We start from the raw sequence: 26,876 nt of genomic DNA on the forward strand, positions 1-26,876 counted from the left end.
TTATCCTCAGTGGCAGCAGGCTGAGGATAACATTTTCCCTGTGCAGAGCAGCTAGCTGGCCTCTAAGTAAAATAACTAAATTCTCCTGTGGCTTTAAGTAAAGAAAACACTTTGCAAGAAATGTGGACTGAGAGAGTATAAAATTGGGGGCCCCTTCTAATAAGGTCTTGAGGTTTAGGGTCATGAAGACCAACAGCCTTGTAGCCTTCTATACTACTTTTCTACGGGGGTAAAAATAAGGAGCATTTCATGAATTTGTGTGTCACCCTTGCATAGGTTTGTGCTGATCTTCTCTGTGTTGCTCTGATTTTATTCTGTTCTCTGCCAAAGCAAACTCTCTTGTAGGGTAAATGAATTAAGCAGGCTTTTTCACCACTAGCCTCTGTGGCTTCATCTGCTGCCTTGATGGCGTTAACGCAGAACACGCTTGGGAGTGTGGGTGAGGGCATGCGTGCCTGATTGTGGACACCTGGAGCGTGGGTGTGGGCATGTGTAGGTGTGCACCCCTGAGCCTGGAGGCCGGTGCTGTAAGGGCTGCGTCACTCAGAAATGGAGAACAGTTACAGGAGGATGGCTATGGGAAGATGGCTATGAGAGGATGCATGACTACATGTAGAAGAGGCTAGAGACTCTGAGAGAAAGCCCAGAAAAAGAGTAGAGATTCATGGGGGGCTGGAGGCTTGGATACCTACCTGCCTCCCAGAACATCCTGCCTATCCCGGGCCTGTATCCTTGTGTGCCAGCCTCCCTGCCCAGTGTGCCTTGTTCCCTGAGCGAGAGCATTAAAGCCTGAAAAGATCCACTGAGGGCTCTGGGACTCTCCTTTATCAATCTGCCTGAGTCGCTAGTGAACCTGCCCTGTGCGTGCTGGCACTACGGCTGATGTGAGTCAGCAGGATTCAGTGAAGAGAGGTGTGGGGCTCTGCGGACGGGGTGAGGGGTGGCACGCTGTGAGCATGTAGTGCTCGGTAGGCTAGCTCCCCTCTGTATAGGCACCTCCCCAGAAGTGGCCTGAGATGAATGAGCCCTGAACAGACATGGTGCCTGCTCAGAGGTGGGGCTGGGGGATGAGTGGTGCTGAATTGTGCTGGAGTCCAGGAGCTAGACCCCAAAAGCTCAGTCCTTGGACCTTGTCTCAGCCAGGAAGTAATTCAACATCGAGACCAGAGTTAGACAGGAAAGCAAGAAGTTTATTGTCAGAAAAGGAGGAGGACAGGAAAGCTCTCCGAACAGACAGGAGCACATGGCCATCAAGGGGTCTTTGGGTAAGCCTTTGTGTCTCTTTCTAGGGTCATGTGGGGTGAGGAAGTTGCGGTCTTCTGGTTGGTCAGTCCCCAGTGGCCTTTGTCATTTTGCTTGCTCTTCTTGTTTTCACTGGGCCATTTTACAAGGGTTCTATTTTATTTTATAATTGTCGGGGCCCACCCTATTTGTCACTGATTGGGGTCCCACGTCTCTGACTAGCTGTCTACCGGTCACCTAACTTCTTCCTTCAGTGCTGTAGATACATGATAAAGCAAGTACAGAAAAATGCAGTTGGAGAATCTAGGTGATAGGTATGTAAGTACTCCCTAGAAAATTTTTGCAACTTCTCTGTATGTTTACAATTTTTCATAATAAAATGCTGGGGGGTATCCATCACTGACTCCCCATTGCCTACAGAATAAATCAGCATCTTTTATCACATAACCCAGTCTCCCATTCCCACCTTAGTCTGGTGACCTCGTTCCTCTCCCAGTGTTTCGCAAGTGGCGCTGCTTTCCCTCGAGGGCGTGTGGTCCGTTTGCAGGGTTCCTTAGCACCTGCTGGTCCAGCTCATGCTTACTCAGTGCTCCTCACCCACTGATCAGTCATGGCTCCTCAAAACTGGGCCAGGCGTGGTTTGCTGGCTTCATTATGATCATCCCAGTGTACATGTGAAAAGCCTGTAGTACACAGGAGATGCTCACAGTGGTAAAATAATTGACTTATATTCCCATGGTAGACCCTAAACCCAGGACATGACTCCAAAGTCCACCACTAGTCAAGCAGGACCAGAAAGCAGAGGTCTGCAGGAAATGGTTCTCCCTTTTGAGAAGTACAGCCTAGCAAGAAATGCAGCAAGGGTTCTTTTGAAAACACAGCCACAGATTAGAAAGCATTGAGTGCCACAAGGAAGCAAAGGCCAAAGTAATAAATCTAGGAGTTCAGGGGATGGGTGATTACATTTGTTTGGGGGTGAAGGAAAGGAATCCTCCACGCTTTGGTACCCTTGCCATTAGCTAGAGATTTTTATTTAAGGGTGATTTTTGTAGAGGCAAAATAAGGTGAAAAGGAAGACATATGTCTGGATAATTCAGACAAACCATGAGTTAGGAGCCTGAGTTGACCTTTATCATTCATTTAGTGAACACATATGTATTGAATTTAGAAGTGGCAGGCACCTGGAATATTCTGGTTGACAAGACTAGCAGGGTCCTCCTTTTCATGGATGTCGTGCTCTCTTAGGAGACGAGGACAGCGCATATGTGAGCAGCCAGATAACACATTTACAATGTGGGGTAATCATGGTGAAAACAAATGAGAGTTGAAAAGGGTGAGGCCAGGGAGAAGACTTAAGGTATCTCTGGTGGCAAGGAAGATCTTCCTTCCTGTAAAGGTGAGGATTTCCTGCCACCTGAGGGAGAGGGGAAGTCAGCCCTGCAAGGGCCTGGCGGGAGAGCGTTCTAGGCAGACGGGACAGCTGTGCAGAGGTGTATAAAACCTTCTGCAGAGAGACTGGCCCAAGGTAAATTGTGGAGAGAGTTAGCATCCAGGATATGCAGGTAAAGCTAATGGGAAAGACGGCATTTATGGGTTTTGTGAACTAGGACATGACAAAGAAGAATCTTGTCTAAGGTTGTGCTTGTTGCTGTGCTAAGAATGGAATGGAGCAGGGTTGGAGCAGGGGGCCTTGCTGCCCCAACCAGCTAAGACGCTGGTAAACAAAAGAAAGGGCCTCACACTGTGGGGCCAAAGATTTTCAAAGAGCCTCACACCGGGGGCTGAAGATTCCCTGCACCCTATACCGTGGGGCCGAAGATTAATCTGCAACCCACGAACATCCCCTTGTTTTTTGTTCTTGGTCATATAAGAAAAAGCTTCTTGGAAAGTACATTGGGCAATAAATTATACGTGTAAGAATACTGCGAGTAAATGGCACAAAGAAATACCTGCTTAAAAATTAAACACTGTAAATTTGGCTTGCCTGACAATGGGAAATAATTTGTTGTACATGAACATGCCTGACAAGCAATCCAGGACAACGACTACAGTAATTCCTTCTTTTGCCTTTTTTAGAAGTTTCTTAGGAAAGTTTTTTAATGATCTATGAAGTTAATTGTGTTAAGAAGTTTCTAGGTAGAAAACACTGTTAGCTGATAACCAGGAAGCAGCTGGTCTCCGGCTGAAGGCCATATGGATAGAGGAGTGTTTTGATGCTTAGGCTTTAGCTGATAGGAGTGTACCCACGGCTATCGGCCGTCTTAGGTAATTGGCTAAGCTGAAATAATGAGTTTTAGTGTAAGGTTTAGTTTTTTTTATCTATTAACCTTGAAGGCTGCCTTCTTGCTGAGAGCACCTAGGAGCCAGAAGTCTATGGGAAAAGAATGCACTGATTGTTTCTGCTTTGCTTCCATGCCTATGTTGGTGTAATCGCACCACTTTGCCTGAATGTATTAATAAAGACCCGCTGAGGCCTCCCCGGTGGCACAGCAGTTGAACGCTGGGTTGCGAAGCTGCCTGCAACCTCTGCAGTGCCGGTTCGATCCCCAGCTGCTCCCCGGCCACCGGAGGAGGGTCCCGCATGGCGCGCAGACCTCTCCTGCCGCCCGCTGCTCCCCTCAGCAGTGTACTTCGGTCCTTCTGCCTGCTCTGCTCCCCGCTCTGGCTCTGGTGAATTCTCTCACCCTCCCGTACTTCTGACTGTACCCAGCACTTGTATAAATAAATAAAAAATAAATAAATCTTTAAAAAAAAAAAAAGGAGACCTTTTAAAAAAAAAAAAAAAAAAAGACCCGCTGAGACCCTCAGTAGGAGATACCTGCACCCTGATCAAGTGTCTGTGTCTCCTCACTCCCTTTTCCCTCATTCCCGTTTCGCCGACACCGTCTCACCCTTTCAGGAACCCCTGACACGACATTTTGCCGGAGCTGGCCTTCGGCAGGTTGGAATAGGGCTTCCTGATTATATCAGCAAAGAAGGCTGATTTCCACCCACCTCAGCTTGTAACGGCATCAGCTGAACCCTCTAAATCATGCTGTAGTTGTCCATCCTGAAAGGAAACCATCACCATGGCAACAAAGGAAACGCTCATAGTCCATCATCTTTACCCTGTCAATAGACAACAGAAAACTTGTCACATTACAGAATTTTCTGCTATGGAGTGTGCCTGTTAATGTTTATTGACTTGGGACAGTATAACCATTTTTCAAAATGTCAGGGGCCATTATCTTAAACATTCAGGGTCCCAGAAAGCTACTTGTTCTTGGGAGCAGTGCATGAAGTTGCTTTCTAATTATAGCCCTTCTGAATTTCTTGTCCTTTCCTTTAAATAAAGCATCTAGCCATATGTTCAATGAGTAGTAGTCTAAGTTTTATATCTTGCCTCATTTTCTTTGGAATCTGTCAATGTCAGAGCTTTTTACAGTGTTACTGTAAAAATGCACTAAACCTTGGTTGAGAAAACTGACTTCTGAAGATGAAATGATTTTTAAGAGTTAGTGTGGGAGTTTGTGTCCTGCTTGCAAAAATAGTGAAATCAGGCCTTTCAGCTCATTCCCTACTTAGATTTGAGCTAGCTTTTTCAGTGTTGTTGACTGTTTTGCCTGGATTTAAACCAACTTTGTTTGTAGTTCAAAATCATTTCATACTTTAAGAAGTAAGGTCATAGAATATTTCATCCAGAGCCAGCCCAAGTTGGAAAAAAGTAGGCGCTAAATAAAACACACTGAATATATATGAGAAAAATGACATAACTTCCTGTCCCTGAATTAAACCATATGGAGGAAAACTTTTCCATGTTTATATTAAATAATACAGACACCAGGCATAAAACATTTAACTATTCCAAGAAACACTTGCTCTTGGAGGATAAGACCTCAAAACAGGTAAAATGGGTTGCTTATTAAGATTTGCTTGGAGACTTTTGAATCACTGGCATGCCTACCCCAAATTATTATGTCTTAAATTATGCCCAACCCTAGATGGTTCCCTGTCTTGCAAAAACCCACATTAAGATCACTCCACCCAGCCTCCAAATTTCTGCAATTACTCTTTGTTGGTAAAGGGGATCAGAATATGCCACTTCAGGAGCCTTCCTCGTGGCACAAGGACTTAAGACGTAGCACTATGAAGCTGTCCGCAGCCACTGCAGCACAAGTTTGATCCCTGGCCAGGGAGCAACCCACATGGCACAGCAGGCCTCTCCTGTCTCACCTGCTGCTCCCCTCAGCAGTGTATTTCAGTAGTGTATTTCTGCTTGTTCTGCTCCCAACTCTGTCTCTGGTGAATCCTCTCACCATCCATATCTCTGGCCTACACCCCAGCTCTTGTATGCATAAATAAATAAATCTTTAAAAAAAAAAAGGCTTTGCCACCTCAAATATGCTACTCTGGTGTAAGGATTATTTTACACTGAAGTCAACAAATATAGGAATCAACAAATATAGGAAGAGTTCTCTGCCCTCTCATTATTGAAGTGAAAATGGGACATAAATTTCCTTTTAAGTAGGGATCCCCCCTGCTGTATTCTCAGTGCTAGGGAGAAAAAGACTCTTCTCAGCAAAGACAGGGAATCTACACCAACGTACATTATTAAAGTAACTCTTTTCTCCTGTCAGTTCTTGTGGGGAAGGGATGACATGTCCCTGTGTTTAGGGCAGCATACCAGTCCCCCCCCCCAAACTTGCTCATTCTAAATAGGTTCTTTCATCTGCAGCATCAAGACAAAAGATACTCTAGTTTGTAAAATCTTCATTAGGAAGGAACTTTAATACAATCAATGTGTGAGAAAGAGGAGAGAATATAGTTAAAAGTTTCCCCATGAAGCACCCAGAGTTACCTATCCCCTCATGGGTACATGCCCAGCCAAACAGGGTTGGCCCAAAGTAGGGCCACTGAGGTCTGAAAACTGCCACAACTCTAAGATATCTTCTGGGGGTACCCATAGAAAAGGCGCAGAAGGGACCAGGCCAGTCTGGGATGAAAGGAGCAAAATCAAAATACAAGTGAAGATAAGGGCTGCCGTTTTTGGCCTCTCCGCAGGTCTCTCACACACACTCTGTCTCTTTCAAGTGTCTCCCAAGTCCGTGGTCCAAGTCCAAAGCTGAGAAGTAAGCGCAGTTTCTTCACATTTCCCTGTTCCGTGTGCCTCCTACAGGTCGTCTTCTTGATCGCCTTCTGTCTCCCCTCTTCTCTAGCTTCTCCTCACTGTCTAGCTCCACCCTCCCTTGGGTGAGGCAGGGAACCTGGAGCACCCCCTTTCTGTGGATATCACATTGTTACACCTGGAGCTAGACTGGGGCAAAGGGAGCCTCCATGCTGCCTCTCTGACCTTGGAATGTATGTTCCACCCAGTGTTCCAAATAGAAGCCCTTCAAGGATGGCCCTGAGACAGTAATGTGTTGCTGAGACCACCTGGATGCTGTACGTGACCGAACCCAGCTAAAGTCTCTTTACAAACTTTTAAGATTCTGTTGGGTGGGTGTAGAGCTCCTTCGGTCTTGAGGCTGCCCAAGCCAAGCTTCTTAACTAAGTCCCCTTGCTTACTAAAACTCCACTTACCAAGCTGTAGTGGTCTACCTTTTTCTTTTTCTTTTTCTTTTTCTTTTTCTTTTTCTTTTTCTTTTTCTTTCCCTACTGTGCATTGGCGGGGTGTGTGTTTGTGTGTGTGTGTGTGTAGTTTCAGATTATACGTGGGGAACTCCTGAGATTGTGTACCAACAGTTCTCTCCATCTATTTCCTAATCATTTCCCCATAATTTATTACCTTGAGGCCCAAACTCTCTTTCCTTTGCTAAAAAAGGTATGTAATGCCCTGAGTCTAACCTCTTATTTGAGTTGCAGTTCTTTTCTGTGAACTCTGGTGCACAAAATTATTAATCAAAGGTAGTGAAAGATAATAAAGGTACAGACGGCATGGTTACCCTTTTGTTTATTCATTTTCCCAATTTTTTTTCTTCCCCCCTTTAATTTATCTTTCACTAGCTTATTCATAGGCTTTTCGGCAGGAACATAAGAAGGTAGTGGAAAGGTTTATCCTCCCTGACGCTGATTCCCTCTTTTGAGTTACTACCAAGACCCTGACAGCTTGATGGTCTATCTTACTGCAATCAGTCCAGTCACCTTAGCTTTGCTTGATCAATGGGTTTTATCAGAGGTCCTTGGAGAATCAATAACCAGCATACATACAGTGTATGTGGTGTGTAAATATAATAACCCCCCCACCAAAATGCAGTGGTTCTAATTATATGATTGCATAAAATGTGGGGGTATGAGATTGTAAGGATAATGAAATTCCATTTTCTGCATCTCAGATGTGATCTATCTATACTTGGAAACATGATCTATCCTTACAAGCATGCACATTGTTTACTCAGACTAAAAACATTGTATATTGGGGTGATTGCAAAAGTGACTATAACCCAACTCCTATAACCTCATAACTCCTCCCATCAAGAGAGGCCTGCAGGCAGCTCAGCTCCTGTCATGTGATAAAGTCCAGCCTAGACCATCAGAACTACCTACCAAGCCCTCACCTAACACAAGTGGACATGTGAATCCAGCTTAGTCCAACAGAACCACCCAGCTGACCTGTTTAGACTTTAAATGCATATTGTTTTAAATCACTGAGTTTTTTTTTAAGATTTATTTATTTATGCATACAAGACCTGGGGTACAGGCCAGAGGTGTGAGGGGTGAGAGGATTCACTAGAGACAGAGTGGGGAACAGAACAGGAAGAGTGACCGAAGTACACTGCTGAGGGGAGCACTGGGTGAGTCAAGAGAGGTCTGCTGCGCCATGTGGGTTGCTCCTTGGCCGGCTGGGGATAGAACTCGTGCTGCAGAGGCTGTGGATTGCTTCATAGGTTGCGTCTTAACCCTTCACCACCAGCGAGGCCCTTAAGTCATTGAGTTTTGGGGTAGTTTTGTTACACAGCAATAGCTAAGTAGTACATTTAGCTTGGCAGACATTATTTATTATCTAAAAATAGTCTAGTTCCCGCTCTTCTTCCCAGCAAACGTAATATAAATTTTGTTCGGATTCGTTGGCCTGAAGAGCGGGCAGTGGTTAATCACATTTCCCTATATTGCTGTCCACACATAGAGGTAGGCACAGGAGTCATCTGGTTCCTCATAGGACTGTTTCTCTAGTCACTAAGATGTGTCAAAGATGGACAAATGAATCACAGTATGTGCCTTAATCCATTGGATTTCTATAACAATACCATAGACTGGCTGGGTTAAAAACAAACATTTATTTCTTGTAGTTCTGCGGACTGGGAAGGCCAAGATTGAGGCATTGGTAGATCCTGTGTCTGGTGAGAGCCTATTTCCTCTTTCATAGATAATCATCTTCTCTCTGTTTCCGGGCATGATAGGAGATGAAAAGCAGTGCTCCTGGACCTCTTTCTTAAGGCTGCTGATCCCATTCATGAAGGCCTAACACTCACGACCTAATCACCTCCCCAAGGTATCACCTTCTGATACCTTCACAGTGGGGGTTTAGGAGCTCAACATGAGTTTGGAGGGGGACATGAATGTTCAGCCCATGACAGCATGCCGCTCAGATTTCTTCCTTAGGGTTTATTTTACATATAGAGGCTAGAAATGAGAAAAATATGACAGACAGGGCTAACTCAGATTGATCTGTTTTAGAATGAAGCATGAGAAATTGATCTAACATCTGAATATTTTAGAGAAAATTCATGTCTGTGTAATAAACTTACTAGAAAAGTGAATTTAAAAAAGAACAGTGAACTTGAATGTCACCTCCTTCAACATACAAATTGCACAACAAATTAATAGTGAGCCTTTAGACTTCCGGGAAGAGAAATGCCATCTAAAATCAAGATGATACATAATCATTTTTAAGACTCTCACTGAAATTTTCTTTTTTGCCTGCATAAAAACAGAGCAATGGATGTTTATAATGGGTGGGTGATTTGGGTCAAACAAACTCATCTCCAAGGAGATTGAAAATGCTTTTGAAACCTCCTTGATATAGACCACATTTTGTGCATTTTCTTCAAACTCTTATCATTCTGGACCCTGCTTGCCAACTTATCTTGCATCCATATTTTAGCATAAAGCTCCATCTTCTGGAGAAGAAATGACCTGTCAGAGCTGTTCAGCACTTGACTAGCAGGCAGACACAATTGGAAGTTCTGAAGTGATGTCTTTCGTAGTTGTCTGGGCCTTTTCTCATTGGTGGCTCATTTTCCCCTCTTTGGAGCGAGTCTCATCTCAGTGGGCAGTGAAAATAAATCAGCTGGTGACACCTCCCCTTTCTCAAAAACAGAGTCAGAGCCAAGTTTCATGTTTATATTTATTTATTTTTTTAAAGATTTATTTGTTTATACAAGAGCCGGGGTACAGGCCAGATGCACGGGATGGTGAGAGGATTCACCAGAGACAGCGGGGAACAGAACAGGCAGACTGGCGAAATACACTGCTGAGGGGAGCAGGGGGTGCTACAGGAGAGGTCTGCTGCGCCATGTGGGACCCTCGCCGGCCGGCTGGGATCGAACCCGCACTGCAGAGGCTGTGGACAGCTTCACAGTGCGGCGCTCAACTACCTGCGCCACCAGGGGAGGCCCTATATTTATGGTTTTTGTAGCGGGAGGCTGAGTGGTTTCCCTTCCCGCAGCCTGTTCTTTCTGTGATCCTTCACATCCTGAATAGGTGCCGGGTATTATCTTCTTACTCTCCAGAGAAATCAGTTTCTCCACAGCCTGCGCTATATTTTATTCATGTGGTCTATTCTGAAGCTCCTTCTTGAAAGCAAATATTTTAAGAACTATTTTACATTAATGTCATATTTTTGAGAGATAAAAATGGTCAACTTTTGTTTTGTTTTTAAGATAAACTTTGTTTTTAAGAATAGTTTTAGATGTAAAGAATTGTGAAGCAAGACAGTTCCCATTTATCTGTCCAGTTTCTCCTACTATTATCTCATATTAGTGTGGCACATTTCTTACAATTAATGAAATCACATTGGTGCATTATTATTAAAGTCCACTTTTTATTCAGATTTCTTAAGTTTTTTTCCTATTGTCCAGGCAAAAGGTCTTAAAAACCTGTCACTGCGTCAGAATCTCTCTCACCAGTCCTGAGCCTGGCCACCCACCACCACAAATACACACAAAAGAGACTTTGGTGCAGAAAAAAGAAGAAAAGCACACTTCCTTCTCCCCAATAAGGTTGAGGGAGACCTGGCAGGTAGGACTGGCAGGTAGGACTGGGAGAAGGTACACGTACCAGCTGCTCCCACAATTTCCTTATAATTTTCGTCACCATTTCTTCATGAAAGCCACATGCCCAGATGCTGGGTTGCAGCGGCATTAGATCTTTCTGTCAGGTGTCAAAGCTGTGTCGAGTTTTGGCATAAAAAGGGAAACGTTTGCACTAGGGCTGGATTTATCCGCTCATCACAGGAAGAAGAGGAATCCAAGAGAGGAAGTTTGGTGCAAAACTGCTCAGGGTGGCGGTGGTCACAGCCCTTGCTGCAAGCACTCTGTGATGGTGGCAGGCGGTGTGGGAGATCTGACCCCCAGGAACCCTCACCCCGCTGCTATATGTATTATCTGTCTATCAGACCACTGTCATCTGAAACACCAGTGAATATCAGCACTCGCTGTGGTCCCGAGCCTGGACTCAAGCCTGCTCCCTGCCCCTCCACTCAGCACGCACGTGAGACTCCATGCTCCAGCACTCGAGAACCACCGGCCTCCCATGCTCCAATTCTCACAGGTTCACTGTCCTGCATGCGCCCCTCTATCCAGGTCCTTTTGCACCATCTGCTTGGGGTCCGGGAGCAGCTTGAGCTCTCTTTCCTGCTAACTTTCCCCCAATTTTAGTAAATGCCAAAACTTTGGTATTGCAGAACAAGAACCACCTGAATTTACAAGCAAACCTTTTTGAACATCAAATGTTAATAACATTTTTCCTACATGACAGTGCCTCCCATTAAGTTACCAAATAGATATCAAGTTAGTCAAAATTAGTCTAATGTAAAGAGAGAAAATTTATGGGTGTCTCAGGAGCTCTATTGAGGTTTCTACTGAACTTTCTTTAACCAATCAAAGGATAAAACCACCACAAGGTAATAAAACTTCAACCTCTAACCAAAAATCATCCCTTTTTTCTTTTACTCTACTGAAACTAATGCATGGTACGTAAGGCAGCCAACACTGCAGCACAGGAGGTCCTCTGCAAGCTCTCCCCAACAGGGCTAGCTCACCATGAATGGCGGGCATGCCCCAGTGTTCACAGCACCCCAAAACAGTTGGAGCGCTGGGCCACCATGCTGTTCTGCGCAGTCAGGCAACCAAAAACCTGCGCCTTTACAGGCTTCTCAAAAGGAGTGAACCCTCACCCTTACTTAGGACATCCAGGGCAGTGATCAGACCATGGCCCAGTGCTCAGGTGTCGGGATGGAGCTGGGCAGCTAGTGCCCATGTCCTGGGAGGATGGGGAAGCAATGAGCTTTGCAACCAACCTGGAAGGTCATGCAGGCTGCCCCAAGGGCCCTGGGGAGTAGAGAGGGCAGCTCCAACACTCAGTGCTTTGCCTACTGATCCCTCCTCCCCCCAACCCCTGACAGCCACTGACTCTTACTGTCGCCATGGTTTTGCTTTTTCTAGAATGCCATATAGTTGGAGTCACACAGAATGTAGCCTTTTCAGATTGGCTTCTTTTAGTTAGCCTTTCAGTTTCCTTCATGTTTTTTCATGGCTTTATAGCTCATTTGAGTTTTCTTTTGAAGATGCAAATCATGTCTTTGTCCCTCTCTAGCTCTTTCTGCTCTGTCCATATCTTTGTTTCTCTGTCCTGTGTTCCTGCTCTTCTTCCACCAGATCACTTTTGCTCATTCCAATTTCTTCCCAATTCCCTTTCTTCTCTGCACCTGGCTAACTCTCTCTCTTTCTTTGAGATAAAACCACTTTTTCTGTGACCCTTTTATTCAGTACATATGGTGTGAAGCAGTTGTTTGTGTGTCTGATAAATATCTGTCTCCCTTATTTGACAGTAAACTCCCTGAGGACAGGGATCATGTCTGTGTTTGTACCAGCACCAAGTACCCTGTCTGGTGCATAATACATGCTCAAGAAATATTTGTTGAGTGAATGAATGTTGGTCAAAGCAAATTAACTCTTAATCTTTTAGACCTTTTGTTTATTTTACATTATTTTTAAAAAGATTTATTTATGCATACAAGAGTTGGGGTACAAGCCAGAGATGTGGGGGGTGAGAGGATTTACCAGAGACAGAGTGGGGAACAGAACAGGCAGACTGAATGAAATACACTGCTGAGGGGAGCAGCGGGCGAGACAGGAGTGGTCTGCTTTGCCATGAGGGTTGCTCCATGGCTGCCCGGGGATCAAACTCGTGCTGCAGAGGCTGCGGATTGCTTCATAGTGTGGTGCTTAACCCCTTGTGCCACCAGGGAGGCCCTGTTTATTTTACATTATTCCAAATGTCACTGTCCACTGAGTCTCAAGATCTGATCTGGTCCCCCTCCCAGAACACCTTTGAGTCTTTGTCTTTGGCTAAGATGTCCCTTTCCTAATTCTTTCTATTGGAATTTACTCCTTTTAACAACTTTTGTTCTTTATTTACAAGGCCATTAAGCTAAGAGACAAATAAGAAATTGTGTTTTTCTTTTCATATTTCTATTTCTTCTGGATTGAATTTTCCTGAAACATGATGAATGTTTGTTTATTCAGCATTAACCAGCTCACTTCTTGCCCAGTGCTGGCTCTGCATTGCCTGGATGATGCTATCCTTTACTCTTTCTTTTGAGTCATTTGGCCAGTAATTACCATCTGGAGTTTTGGACAAGAAAGGAAAACTGCCATTTTGTTTGGCCCTCATTTGCCCGGTGTATTAAAAAAGACACTCAGAATGGAAGGATTCATTTGAGCTGTTAATAACTCCAAGGCATACTTTTTGCACTGGTTTCCTATGTCTCTTTGGGGAAGACATGAATCAAATCCTTGGCAGAGATTTATGGGACATTAATGTTGGTGGAAGAATTGATCCTTTGTCTTCTTTAAGTGAGGGGGGAGATACCAAACACTGCCCAGCTAAGGTTGAATGATTCCCGTGGTGACTTACATGAGAAGGACTAACCAGTTCCCCCTTATGGAGCATGAAATTGTAGACCTTGGAAGACCCAGAGGGTCTTTTTCTAGTTCTTGTCTGTGGTTCAGCTAAGATCATAATTTAAGACTCTCAGTTCTCTGTTCAGATTCGCGGCATTTCAGTGGCAGAGCTTCCCTGGTTTTGCCTGAAAGAGCTGTCCTGTAAATGCAAAGTGAAGATTCCCAGCTCCATCCACCTGCACTGAATACTGAGGGGCTGCGAAGTGCAACTTTTACTTGGTGGACGGGGAAGATGCGGGGCTTTAGCTCCTGTGTGGACTGAAAAGTCACAGCACACCACCTCTTCCCTCCCTGCGAGCTGGAGATATGTGCCCCCAGTGATGGGGAGGCTGGGGCACCACCTTCTTGGCGGTAACATTTCAAAAAGGATGAGCCCCAGACCTTTGAAAAACATTTCCAGTTAGTAAATTTGGCAAGAGGCTGCCCACTAAACAGATTTATAGACATATCAAAAGGTGAGAGAAAGGATTTATGAGCACTGGGTTTCTCAAGGAGATGTTCTTGCAAGGAGGCGGACGGAATGATCTCTTTCCATTTCAAAAGCGGGGGAGACTTTCTCCCCCTTATAGGTGATACCCAATGCCCCCCAAACTTTTGGAGTAATTAGAACAGAAAAAAAATTATGGTTGTTTTATATTTTTTCCCCCAAAAAAGTCATTTTCATAAAATTGCATTGTAAAGAAATTGGACAAGTAAAGAAAATTATAAGGAAATTAAAAATTACCCTTGGAGGTTCACTGTAAAAGGATGAACTAAATTTGGGACTTCCTGAAAATTATGTAAATATCCTATTGTAATAAATAATGAACTCTTTTGTATTTTTCCGTGATCAAAGCCAGCTCAGTATAATTGAATAAGATGTATACCAAACAAAATATCACATCTTGTATAATTGCAAGAGAACCAAAGGAAGTAATTATAATTATCATTAACTTTCTAATCACCATGCCAGCATAACACCTTCATTTATATAACAAAATGCCAATGAGTGGAAGGATAAAGGTGCAGAAGGTGCTCAGAGCAGGCCTCCAAAAACGTGCCTGTTTGGCTTAATACTTATTTCTAGCTGAAGTCAATCTAGGACCTGAAGTCTCACAAGAAACTTCTACCACTCCCATATCTACCTAGGATAATGAAAAGGGTTTTTACCAGAAACAACCTTCCTATCTGGAAAAAGACCTATCTTTATGGCAGGCAGATGCATAATTACAGACCATCAGGCCTCTGTCATGTGAATCACTGCTTCCTTCTTATATAAGTCCCTCTCCTCTCCCCTTGAAGTCCTAGGAATATATAACCCCACTGTGCCTCATTACCTTTGGAATCTTTGTGGCTGTGTATATTCCCCATATATAATTAAATTTGTATTCCCCCCCACCCCATCCTGTTAACATGCCTGATATTAATTTGATTACTTCACTAGTCTGAGACGAACCTGAAGGGGTGGGGGAAATCTCCACTCCTCCCTGATAGTTTAGGAGAAAGATGTCATGAAAGACAGGACAATCAAAGAACCAGAGATTCCACTGCTTTACCATTCTGCCTTCCAGTGATTCAGGCTGTATCCCTTCCTCCAGTGTCAGCTCGCCATCTCTTCTGCCTTAGTTAATTCTACCTCTGATTCCTCCTTCCTCCTTATACTGAAAGTTAAATGAGCATGCCCCTCTGACCAATCAAGTTTTTTTGCTATTTCTTTCTCCTTGGCTTTTCATTGGTTCAAAATAATTACTGAGCATCTATTAAATGTCAGACACTAGTCTGGTGTCTGGGGATAGCACCATGAACAGGACAGGTGTGATCCATCCTAACAATGCCCTTCCCTTTCCTCCTTCTTGCCCAAACCCTCTCTCCTCCTTACCCTCATTTTATCACCTGGGGCTCTACTCATAATACCTTTCTGAATTGACTTCATCTTCATTCCTAGGGCTCAGCACAAGGGGCCATAGTTCCTATCTTCTGCAGTGGATGAATGAATTCTCCTTTCTTTTTTAAAAAAGATTTATTTATGCAAGAACCAGGGTACAGGCCAAATGTGCGGGAGGGTGAGAGGATTCACCAGAGACAGAGGAGGGAACAGAACAGGCAGACTGACGAAATACACTGCTGAGGAGAGCAGCAGGTGAGACAAGAGAGGTCTGCTGCACCATGTGGAATTCTCGCCAGCTGGTGGTATCGAACCCTCACTGCAGAGGCTGCAGACAGCTTCACAGTGTGGCGCTCAACTGCCCGCACCACCAGGGAGGCCCTGAATTCTCCTTTCTTGAAATTGCATAGTTAGACTTGTTGCAGGAGAAATTAAAAAAACAAAAAACAAAAGAAAGAAAGCTCTTAGAGTCTTTCTACCCTTATCTATGTTTTCCCCCTGCTTATTAAACTATGAGTCAATAAAGTAATTAGATCACTACAAAAATAAATAAGATAGGAAGTGAAACTCCTCCACATTCCCTACCTCTGGAGGTAAGGGTTGGATGTATACTTCTTCAGTTTGTCTCTTTTTATAACTGTATCTATCTATACACACACCTACGTATGTATATTTATATCTTATATATAATTTAAAAAACCAAACAGGATCATAGTAGTCGAATGAATTTTCAACTGCTTCCTCCCCCATTTGCTAGTGTACCTTGACTTGAATTTCCTCTAAATTCCTTTCCAGTGTTAGAGTGTATACTTCTGAATCAAAGATAGAAGCTCACTTATTTTTATTAACTAGTTCTCATTATGGTAAGTGTGTTTTACAGTCTAGAAAGGAATAAAATTAAAGGTATAAGCCTTCTTCCTTCCACAGCCTGTCCTTTTCTCCAAAGTTAATCATTTTTAATGGTCTCCTGAATATCCTTTCAGAAATTTTCAGGGCCAATAAATAAATGTATATATTTAGGTAAGTAAATATGTGTATATACCTTCCATTCCCCCAACCCCCAACACACAGAGACACATCCACCTAAGGAACTCACCCTTTTTACTTATGTAATTCAGTAAAAAGAATTGCAAGTGTTTAACAATTTGGGTTAAATTCTCTTACAGAAGGCCCTAGAAATTCCATAAAAATCCTCAATCAGATCTTGAAATTGTCACACACTCAGCTATCAAGTCATGGCACAAATTGCTTGCCAGTCTCTTTTTCTGCATTAAGAAGCTCACCAATTTTTAGCTGGATAGGCTTCCCAGAGGGAAAACTACATTTCCCAGCCGCCTTGTGATAAGATAGTGTCCACGTGACTACATTTCATCTAACGGGCTATGAGAGGAAGAAGGACCTTGGACCACAGGAATAAGGACAACACCTTAGAGATGAAGACACAATAAAATAAAACACTCCTGGGCTCCTGACAGCTTTGCAAAGCAGAATTGTTAGGGGGAAAAGGATGTCCTAAAGCTAATTCCATACAGGCTTTGTAGACTCCACCCCCCACTCCAGACCAAAGCCAAAAGACACTGGGAACTCCAAATCCCATCCCCACCCAAGGGAAGGTGGCTGGGACCTGAGGGTGGGGTTAAGCAGCCAGGTGTGGTATAAAGCCAGACAAGTGGGCTTTGGAGGGGATCCCCCATTTTGACTCTCCGCCAGCTCACAGCATCCAGCTCTGAGAGTGCCTTTGGGTTTCCAGGTCGGCGGATCGGGTAGGACGCATTAAAGACTTTATTTCCCTATTTTCTCCCTGAGTTGTACATTTCCTTAATTCCCTTTCCCTTGTAAATAAACCTTTTATTAACCTTTTGTGTGTGCCTGCAGTGGAGTATTAATAAGTCCCTATTAAGCGCGCGGGTGAGGACCCACAGACAGGCACCCTGTTTTATTTTATATCGGGGTTGCCCTATAACAGAACCACCTAAATTGCTTGTGCTGGGGGTTGTGGTGTGGGGTGAGGGATATTAAATGAGAAATATCATTTCATCTTCGCTCTTATAAACAAACCACTGTTATTTGACGTTTCTTCTACACACAGGAAGCGTCTGTCCTTATTGTGAGCCTTTTTGAAAGGTATTACTTCCTGGCCCAAAGAGTGGCTTTCTAAATCAGAAAGTACATTTCAAGGGCAGGGAGATGAGTTTCCAATTGCCCAGGTTCAACTTGTGGGTCTCAACCTATCAACGACCTCCTCCAACACGGGCCTGGAGTGTACGTTTTCCTGCTCTCTCTTAGGATTACAAGCCATAGCCCTGAAAGATGAAAGGAAGCTCATGTCCCTAGTTCCTGGAAGTGTCAGACATGATATTTACCTGGTAAGATGCTTCCACATCCTGGGCCTGACTAGATTGGGGAGTAACAGGGAAAAGACCCCAGGAAAGCCCAGGTGTAGGAATAGCAGCGTGTCCTGGAGGGAACCAGGCCCAGGCCCTTATTATCATCTACAACAATAAATGACAATATGGAAACTAAGTCTTGCTAAGGAGAACCATCTACAATTTGGAAATGCAGGGAAAAGTGATCACAGGCTACATTCAGTGTTTTTAAACAAGGCTACCTAGAGCTTATTGACATCTCTCGGGCATTTCAACTCTCTTTGTACTATTAAAAAACAAAATTCAAATGTGTTAAAGGGATGATTAGCTTTATTCAGACATTCAAAAATGGGGCAGCACCCATCTAGCTGGAGAGGAGCTCCGAGAAGCTGTACAGAAGAACTTTTCCAGGCAGAAGGTGTTAGGCAGGAGCCAGCGAAGGCAGGCGCCAGGAATGTATCAAAGGCTAGCAGTCCCCCAGTGCCAGAGGTTTCTGGGCTGATAAAAACTTGTGAAAAAGCAAAAACAAATAAACCCTGAAATCTCCCAGACCCGGCTTGTTAGCACCACAAAGACTCACACCTTTGAAGAAAGGCAGATAAAGACCAGGGATAGCAAGAAGCACCGAGGGAAGGCAATTCTTTGAACCTGGCCAGTCTCAGGGCGACAAAAAATAATTCCTCAAAATCACCAAATGTTCTCTGCCTCTTAAGGGTGGAACTAAGAGCCCAAACAGAACCAGAGAGACCAAAAACCAGACCACTCAGATCTCTCTCTCTTCCTTTGGGTGTACTTTAATCCTGTCTTTGCTTTTGCTTCTGCTAAAAAACGTGACTTTGAATTCTCATGCTACTTAATGACCAAGGTATTCCAAACGCAGGAGCAAAGGCAAGGATGGGAATCAGAGGGTCAGGCAAGTCCTGATTGAGTCAAAAGCCCATGTCGCGGGTGAAAGGTTCGGCGCGATAGAGAACAGGAGAGCCAGGCCAAGCTTTCTCAAAGGGGAAAATTTATTGCGCCCCGGGCGGACTTCATGGACCCAAAGTGGGGGCCAGTGAAGCCACGCACGTTGTCAGGGGGAGGCAGGCTTTTATAGGGTGAGGAGAGGTCAGGTGGAAAACTGGGTTCGTATGGCTGGAAAAAGTTTGTAGGGCGCGAAAAGATTTATAGGGCGGGGGAGGTTCATTGTCTGAATCCTCTAGGCAGGCTTCCGCATTGCTGTCCCCAAGTGGGCTGCCTGGTGGGTTTTTGCATTCCGGCCTCCTGCATGGACCTTTCAGTGGGGAGGCTGAAGCTGTAATTAAATCTCAGTTTAGTTACATGGGATTTAGCCTGTTGTCTTGTTTTTAAGAACAAAATTGATTAGGGACCAGATGTCTTACATAAAATGAATCAAGTGTGATGATTTTTTTCCTTAAGATTGATTTATTTATGCATACAAGAGCTGTGGTATAGGACAGAGGTGATAGAGGACAGGAATAGATAAAAACTTAAAAATGTGTCGCAACAAGACCAGAAACCTGGCTCACACCAGGAGGTGGGGGCAGAAGAGATTAGCATAACTGTTATAGGGCAGGGAGAGGGGCAGCCCAAACCCCGCAAACCTGCCTATTCTACATGGGTTCTGCCATCCGCCGCATCAACACAAAACATAGGAGACTTTAATGGGAAGGAACTTTAATAAAACTAGGAAACAATACAGGAAAGGCAAAGAGTCTAGTTTCTAAATGAAGCACCCAAAGTTACCTGTCCCCTCGTGGGTAAAACTCCATCCATATGGGATCGGCCCAGAACAAGGCCCCAAAGCCTGCCACAAGTCTAAAGCATCTTCCAGTGGGGACCCACAGAAAAGGGTCAGAAACAACCAGACAAGCCCGGAAGGAAAAGAGCAAAATCAACATCAAGATAAAAGCTGCCATGGTCCCCTCCCCACGGGTCTCACCCACATCTGTGTCACCCAGTCCACAACCAAAAGACAAGCGCAGTTTCTTCACGTGTCTCCTAGGCTCCATGCGCCTCCTCCAGGTCTCCTGGCTCCATCCTGCTTCCTTCCTCAGTCTCTTCTGCAGCTTCTCCTCTTCCTGCTCAGCTCCACCCTCCCTTGGGTGGGGCAGGGAACCTCCCCCTTTCCTGGGGACCATCCTGTTACATCACCAACCACACAGTTGCGGAAACTGGTATCTTGAGGCAAGGACTCCTAGATTACAAAACATAACATCCAAGCAGGTAGCCTAGGGTGCATCCAAAGAAAAAGATATGGAGATTGAGCCCATTGTGGAATCTCTGTCCCTTTCAGATGCTGCAGTTATCCAAAATTAGCAACCAACTGACAGCTCACAAGGAGTGGCCTCTCCCAAACATGAGACTGCATCAGTGCAGTCTCTGCAGTGGCTCGGGGCAGCACTCCCACTGCCCACCTGTCACTATGGAGGTGCCTCTTTTCACCAACCCTCTCCCTCTGCAGGGCAGCAACCTCCTGCCTGCCCATGACCTGTCAAGGCCACCCGCCTGCAACCATGCAGGCCTCTCTGAGCACACCTGTCCCTTCTCGGGGAGCTCTTCTGCCTGCTGTGTCTATGTAAGTGTCTTTAACTATTTTATCCCTTTCCTAATAAACCTGCTCTTGAAATACAACTACCATCTCTGTCTCATGGAGAAACTCGCCAAGAAACTCTCCGCGTGCCGATGAAACGGGAGCTCTGGTGACGCGTTTCCCAGAGTGAACCCAAGGACCCCGCACTCCAAACCCACAGACTCCAGAAACCACAACAAAACTAGTAAAATTAAGGTCCTGTGAGCACCATGCGTGGAGTGTGCTAAGAATGACTTGCAAATAGACTTTGGTTAAGCAACGAACCCTGAGCGTCATGCTGTGATACAGCAGATGTTAAGTGACCCTGCCAAGAAGCAACAGATGTTACCTGCTTATGCCAGGGATATGCCCTAAAAGGGGATAGAGCTGGGTGCCCACAACAGCCTAGTCAGATCAGTTCAGAGAGTGGTATAACCAGGGCCAAGGGTTAGCCCACTGCTCCCTTTGGACTTCCCTGGCTCATGCCGTCTGACAACCATCCGGGCATGGGGTAGATTCCCGAACGTCAGGAATTTCGATAGCTGACTCCTGCTAAATTCTTCTCATTTGTTTAGGGCTAGTTTTTACCGTTTGTGGCAATTACTAAAATATGCAGTTAATAGCAAATCTGCAAAATGTTTAGTGATCGATTACTGAATAACTAATTTGACAATGATGGCACTGCATGATGCAAGCCGTACATTCTTAAATAATTAATGAACTTCTGCAGGCCGTAAATTTAGAATTTGGTTCTGTTGTAACAAGTGATATGTCACACCTAAAAAACTTCTGGGAACTAAAGGCTGTAAACATTTCCGGCCAAGTCTTTGATATGGATTTGTGGTCTTTTAAGGCAAAGGCCATATGAAGAAGGATAACTCTTTTGCTTTAAAGTTAGAAATAGCAGTTAGTTGACAAGATAATTAGAAGAATGACAGGTAAAAATATTGTTTTGAATTATTAGAAGAGTTTCGCTTGTCTTTTGTAGTTTGGGGTCAGAGAAATGTCAGTGCAGCTTATGCAGCACTGGATTCTTTGGGTTTTTGATTTTTAATGATTTATTATTTTTTATTAAATTAGAATTGTGTGATAGTTTAGTTATAGGAGTAGGAAGTTTTTTATTTTAGTGGTAATTATGTTTTTTAATAAGATTAGGACATTTCATAAAGTTTGATCAATTAGTAATTTAATTTCTATAAGGAAGTTAATCATGTAAGTTTTGTTGTTTGCTGGTTTTAATATTAACAGAACAATTACTGAGTTGTGGAAAATAAATGATTGTTATGGGGACATTTTGTGTGGTAAATGTATTTATAGAACAATGTGAAAATGATTGTTATCACCTCGGCAAGGGGTCGAAGAACCCCAGGCTGACTTTGAAAAAATGCCACAGTTGTTAGTTTTTCACTTGAAAGCAAGCACTTATGTACTCCCACGGCTTGCTTGAAATGTATAAATAAAGTACTGCTGAGACCCTCTGCAGAAGATGCTTGCACTGCACAAAGTGTCTGTGTCTCCTCATTTTCCCTTTATACCCTCAGATTCGTCTACACCGTCTCGTCCTTACGGGAACCCCTGACACTTTTTGCCGGAGCTGGCTTCCGGCAGACCGCCTCTCAGGAACATCCTTTGTTGGACGGGCCCTCCGGCCTAGAGACTTCCACGGCTTGGTGAGCTGCCCTGGCAGAACATCGGACTATGACACTTTGCACTGTGGCTTTGGTTGAAACAACTTTGGGTTCATTGGGTTGGCTTTTCCTGTTCGATTTAATAAATTCTCTTTTGAGAGCCAACCCCCAACTGAAGCCTGCTTCTCACTCACGACAGTCTTGAACTTTTCAAGGATGTTTGTACAGTGAACAGCTTTGGAAGAAGGATGATTTCCCCCTTCAGGACAAAGGGCAGGCGTGTTTGCTGTGCAACGTAATTTAGGCACTGTCTGAAGGCAGGGGCAGCGCTGCTACTGCCCGCTGTGAAACATTCCGGTTCTCCACGCTCAGACTCCTCTGCTATACACTCACGGCCCTCTAGGAAGGATCCTGAGTTATACATTGTTAGGTGATTTCATCATTGCATGAGCATCTTAGGGTGTGACCGCACAAACTGGAAGGTCCAGCCGCCACACATCGCGGCTGCACCCCGTGGCTCCTCAGGGCCCCCGGCGTCTGTGTGCTCCCTTGTGACTGTCCTGCAGCCCACATATGTGCAGCTCTTCTACCCCCTTCATCTTGCCCTGTGGGAATTTAGATCGGGGGAAATGGCCCTCTGAATGCTGACACTCTGGCTATCAGTAAGAAACTGTCCTTTTCCCTCTGACCCGGGAGCCTCATGTCTTTTACCAACATCCATGAAGCCGTAGTTAGAAAACTGCCCATTCTCAGTGCCATCCTGGCTTGTGTGTCCTCTGTCACCCAAGAGGGGGTTGGCAGCAGGACGGCAAGTCTTCCTCTTCTGGAATCTGGAATCACTCCTGGGTCTCCCTGGAATTGCCTGCTTTCTGTTCTGAAGTCTGGGGTTCTATTGTGAAGAAGGCATTTCTGGAACAATCATTGTAGGGGAGAATGAGAGACAGTGCAGGACGGCATATCAGGTTTCACCTCTGGCACGGAACATTGTCTAAGCTCTGGCTACTTGCATACTACCTTGAGCTGTAGTTTCGCCCACTCTGTCTGCAGTCTCCACAATGGCTTTCATGATGTTATTTTTAATTGACTTGCCCTTTTATTTACTTGGATCATTCTTTTAGCAGGAAACAATATCACTATGATAGATGGGAAATCCAGGGCTGCTTGCTGCAAGGACAGGAGACACCTTTGCAAATAAACACAATGAAAACAAAATAGCGTCACCAAATGAAACCAGACACAATTGCCTCTGAAGACCGTGGTCCTGCTCTGACCATTGGGGGCGGGGTAGGGGGTATTAGCCAGGCCAGGGAGGTTTGAAGACAGACACTTTCCAAACAGTCTTTCTCCTGGATGTAATGAGCAGAGTCAGGAGATGAGTGAAATCAGAGGCTCTTCCTAATCTTGCGATTCAAGCTTATCTGACTCTATGGGAACTTCTGACCCAAACTTTTCAAGCACCAGCAGAGGTGTGGGTACCCGCTTGCGAAACGCTAGTCAGCAGTGGTATCTAACCAGGAGATTCTCCTGCTCGTGAAGCTCCTCCCTCAGCCACCTCAGCACTTGCTGTCTCCACTGTCCCCCAGAACAGCCAGGGGCCTCTCCAGAACTCAGCCTCAACATCACTCACCTCTCAAGACTCCAGCTTCCCCTTAGGATGATGTCCAGGCTCTTTAACCAGAAGTCAAGGTCATCCACAGTCTGGGCTCATGTCCCTCCTACACTGCCCTGCATTGTAGTCCAGAAGGATCACTTACAGTTTACTCATCCCCTCAGCCATTAATTGAGTGCCAGCTAGTGTTTTGTTCACCTCTAAATGGCATGTGGATGACATTTAAATATCATTCTCAGAAGGAACAAAAATATCTTGTTAAGCATGAAGCCCTGAAGCCCTTCTCTCTCTCTCCCCCCAACCCCCGCCCAATTTCCTGGCCCTGAGGAGTGGGGCACAGTGCTAAAGTGCTAGGTTAAAGACTCAGGGGTCATGTCACAGATTTAGCACAAGGAGGCGGCTGGCTGATGCTTCCACCTGAGCTTCCTTTGGAATTGCCCTAAGGTGTCTGTGGTCAAAGCATCACTAACTCGCCCAGCCTTTGCTCCCCAGCCTTCAGAATTGTGCACATCACATCCAGCACCTAAAGCAGTCCTGTTTATTCATCCTGTACAAAACTCTGCAAGTAATTGCTGGAGTCAAAAACCTGGAGATAGGATGTTCGTGATTGAAGAAGAGACCGCAGCAGAGGTCCTTTCCTTCCCAGCAGAGGACCCCATGGCTTGGCCTCATGGGTGTCCCATGAACAGACTGCAGGGGGCCATGCAGGAGGCAGAGCCATAGCGCCTGTGGGCCCAAGTCTCACAACAGCTTCTCCCATTGCCTCATCAGTATTTAAAGGGCGCCCTGTGTGTTTGACCCTGTGTTAGGGCTGGCAACAAGTTGCTGGGCCTAGAGGAAGCCTCTCCTGTTTCCCAGCCCTAGAGTTTAGGTGCCCACTCTTGGCAGCGGTGAAGGCCTGCTTACTGTTGTCTTTGTTCCACTTGCTGTAAAACGCCAGCAGGAAATGAAATGTTAAGGTGGTTTCCTTAGGGTGTTGACCCTCCCCCACCTTACAGATTTCTGGCTGTCTGATTAAAGCGCACCTTAAAGATTCAATTCCTGTCTCTGCTGGCATTAGGTGGTAACAGGTGGCCTGAGCTCTGGTCTTCTGGTTACACTGACACTGTCACTTGGTGTTAGAATCTCACCATTTGAATCTTGAGGTCACAGAAGCATTCGGTGCACTCAGTGAATAACTGAATGTGGGGTGGAGGGAGATTGCGCAGGTTTTTGCACTGTTGGCCTCTGTGGCTATCACCTGTGGCCTTGAATGCAGGAGGCCTTGGGGGCATGGGCTCGGGGTATGCACGCCTGATGGTGGACACCTGGAGTATGGTGTGGGCATGCATAAGTGGGCACCCTGAGCCTGAAGGCTGAGCCCATAAGGGCAGTGTCACCGAGGGCAGAGTGCAGGAGGAAGCGGCAGAGGATGGTGAGGAGAGACGGTGGAGCCACTGCTAGGAGAGGAAGGACCAGGAGAGAAGGCCACAGAGCCCAGAAAGAGTAAAGATTCGAGGGAGCTGGGGGGCCTGTCAGCCTTCCGCCCCCCCCCCAGGCCCCCCTACTTGTCCTGCAGCTGGTTGCTTCACTACAAATGGTGTCGAAAGATCATTAAAAGGCTGAAAAAGCTACTGAGGGCTCTGGACTCTCCTTTGCCTGCTCTGCCCTACTGCCTTTCTGGCGCTACACTGAAATTCTACCATTATTAATTCATTCCATTGGATGAATGCAAACCACAGGAATGCACTCAGGTTCTGGGGCCGCTGAGTTATTTAGTTTTGTTAATCTATTTAAAATAGGTGATGCATTCTCATGGTTCAGAGTTGTTACTGGTGTGAATGATAGTGTTCACCTGGAATGTTAGTTTCAAGGATGGCTAGACAAAGAGTTTATTAGAAAATCAAAGTGAGGAGTCAAACCTGTTGGAAGAGACTGATGGGAAAGGGGTGCCAGCCAGCAGATTTTTGGATCCTCCCTCTGGGAGGATTTGGCTTTATAAAATTTTGAGATGGGGCCGTCCCTGGTGGCCTAGAGATTAAGTCTCAGCGCTGTCACCACTAGGGTCTGAGTTCTATCCCTGACCAGGGAGCTACCCACATGGTGCAGCAGACCTCTCCTGTCTCCCTGCTGCTCCCCTCAGCAGTGTATTTTGTCAGTCTGCCTGTTCTGTTCCCTGCTCTGTCTCTGGTGAATCTTCTCACCCCTCCATACCTTTGGCCTATACCCCAGTCTGTTTATGCAAAAATAAATAAGTTAAAAAAAATTAAAAAAAATTTGATATAGGTGGGGTTTTCTGAGAAAAACAGGAGGTAAAAATAAGGAATTTTTGTATGTCAACCTTGTAAAAAGTAAAGAACTTGTTCCACAAAAAGTAAGAAAGAAAATAGAGTTTACATTAGAGACTGTAACAGGGTGGTGCCCAGAAAAGGGGGAGGTTCCAGGTTCCCTGCCCCACCCAAATGGAGGGTGGAGCTGAGCAGGGAGAGGAGAAGCTGCAGAGGAGACTGAGGAAGGAAGGAAACAGGATGGAGCCAGAAGGAGACCTCAAGGAAGCGCATGGAGCCGAGAGACACATGACGAGACTGCGCTTGTCTTTTGGTCGTGGACTGGGTGACACAGATGTGGGTGAGACCCGTAGGGAGGTGACCATGGCAGCTTTTATCTTGATTTTGATTTTGCTCTTTTCCTTCCGGGCTTGTCTGGTTGTTTCTGACCCTTTTCTGTGGTCCCCACTGGAAGATGCTTCGGACTTGTGGCAGGCTCTGGGGCCTTGCTCTGGGCCAATCCCATTTGGATGGAGTTTTACCTATGAGGGGACGGGTCACTTTGGGTGCTTGATTTAGAAACTAGATTCTTTGCCTTTCCTGTGTTGTTTCCTAGTTGTATTAAAGTTCCTTCCCATTAAAGTCTCATATGTTGTGTGTTGATGCGGGGATGGCAGAACCCATTTAGAGCTGGCAGGTTTGCGGAGTCTGGGCTGCCCCTCTCCCTGCCCTGTAACAAGACTAGTACAGCACAGGAGAAACAAAGAATTCATTCCTTTTGTTTTTGTTTTTTTTTTGTGGGCACTGTTTTCTGGGACTTGTTACTTTCCAGACTGGGCAGCATACACAGCTTAGGCTCATTAGCTGTGATAGGCAATTTGCATATGAGAAAGGCAAGAATTTAAAAGGTGAAATATTTTAACATTAAGAAATGCTCTTCTGGTTGGATGTCTGCGGGTCCTTCCAGATTGTGATTATTGTAAATTTGTGCCCATGGGCAGGGCTGACTGAGTGCCCTTCACACCAGTGCTCCTTGATCTACTGACTTTTTGTCTTCTTTTTGCCTGTAATATATTTTTTCTTTTTTTTAAAGATTTATTTGTTTATTTTTTTGTTTGTTTATTTATTTATTTATACAAGCACTGGATACAGTCAGAAGCACAGGAGGGTGAGAGGATTCACCAGAAC

The 26,876-nt window shown here is 45.1% G+C and overlaps 1 long non-coding RNA gene and 1 other non-coding gene across 2 annotated transcripts; one reads left to right on the plus strand and one right to left on the minus strand.

The window, feature by feature from the left end:
* Nucleotides 1-231: 231 nt before the first annotated feature.
* On the minus strand, nucleotides 232-333 carry LOC119242416 (U6 spliceosomal RNA). The gene has a single exon (XR_005124431.1). It is a non-coding gene; the product is annotated as a U6 spliceosomal RNA (small nuclear RNA).
* A 9,972-nt stretch (nucleotides 334-10,305) lies between these two features.
* LOC129145534 (uncharacterized) lies at nucleotides 10,306-25,081 on the plus strand. Its single transcript, XR_008551255.1, has 3 exons — nucleotides 10,306-10,458; nucleotides 20,098-20,211; nucleotides 21,747-25,081. It is a non-coding gene; the product is annotated as an uncharacterized LOC129145534 (long non-coding RNA).
* Nucleotides 25,082-26,876: the final 1,795 nt, after the last annotated feature.

This window comes from Talpa occidentalis, unplaced genomic scaffold (genome assembly GCF_014898055.3).
Source record: "Talpa occidentalis isolate TD23 unplaced genomic scaffold, MPIMG_talOcc4v2.1 talOcc4.12, whole genome shotgun sequence".
In the NCBI taxonomy this organism is placed as follows: domain Eukaryota; kingdom Metazoa; phylum Chordata; class Mammalia; order Eulipotyphla; family Talpidae; genus Talpa; species Talpa occidentalis.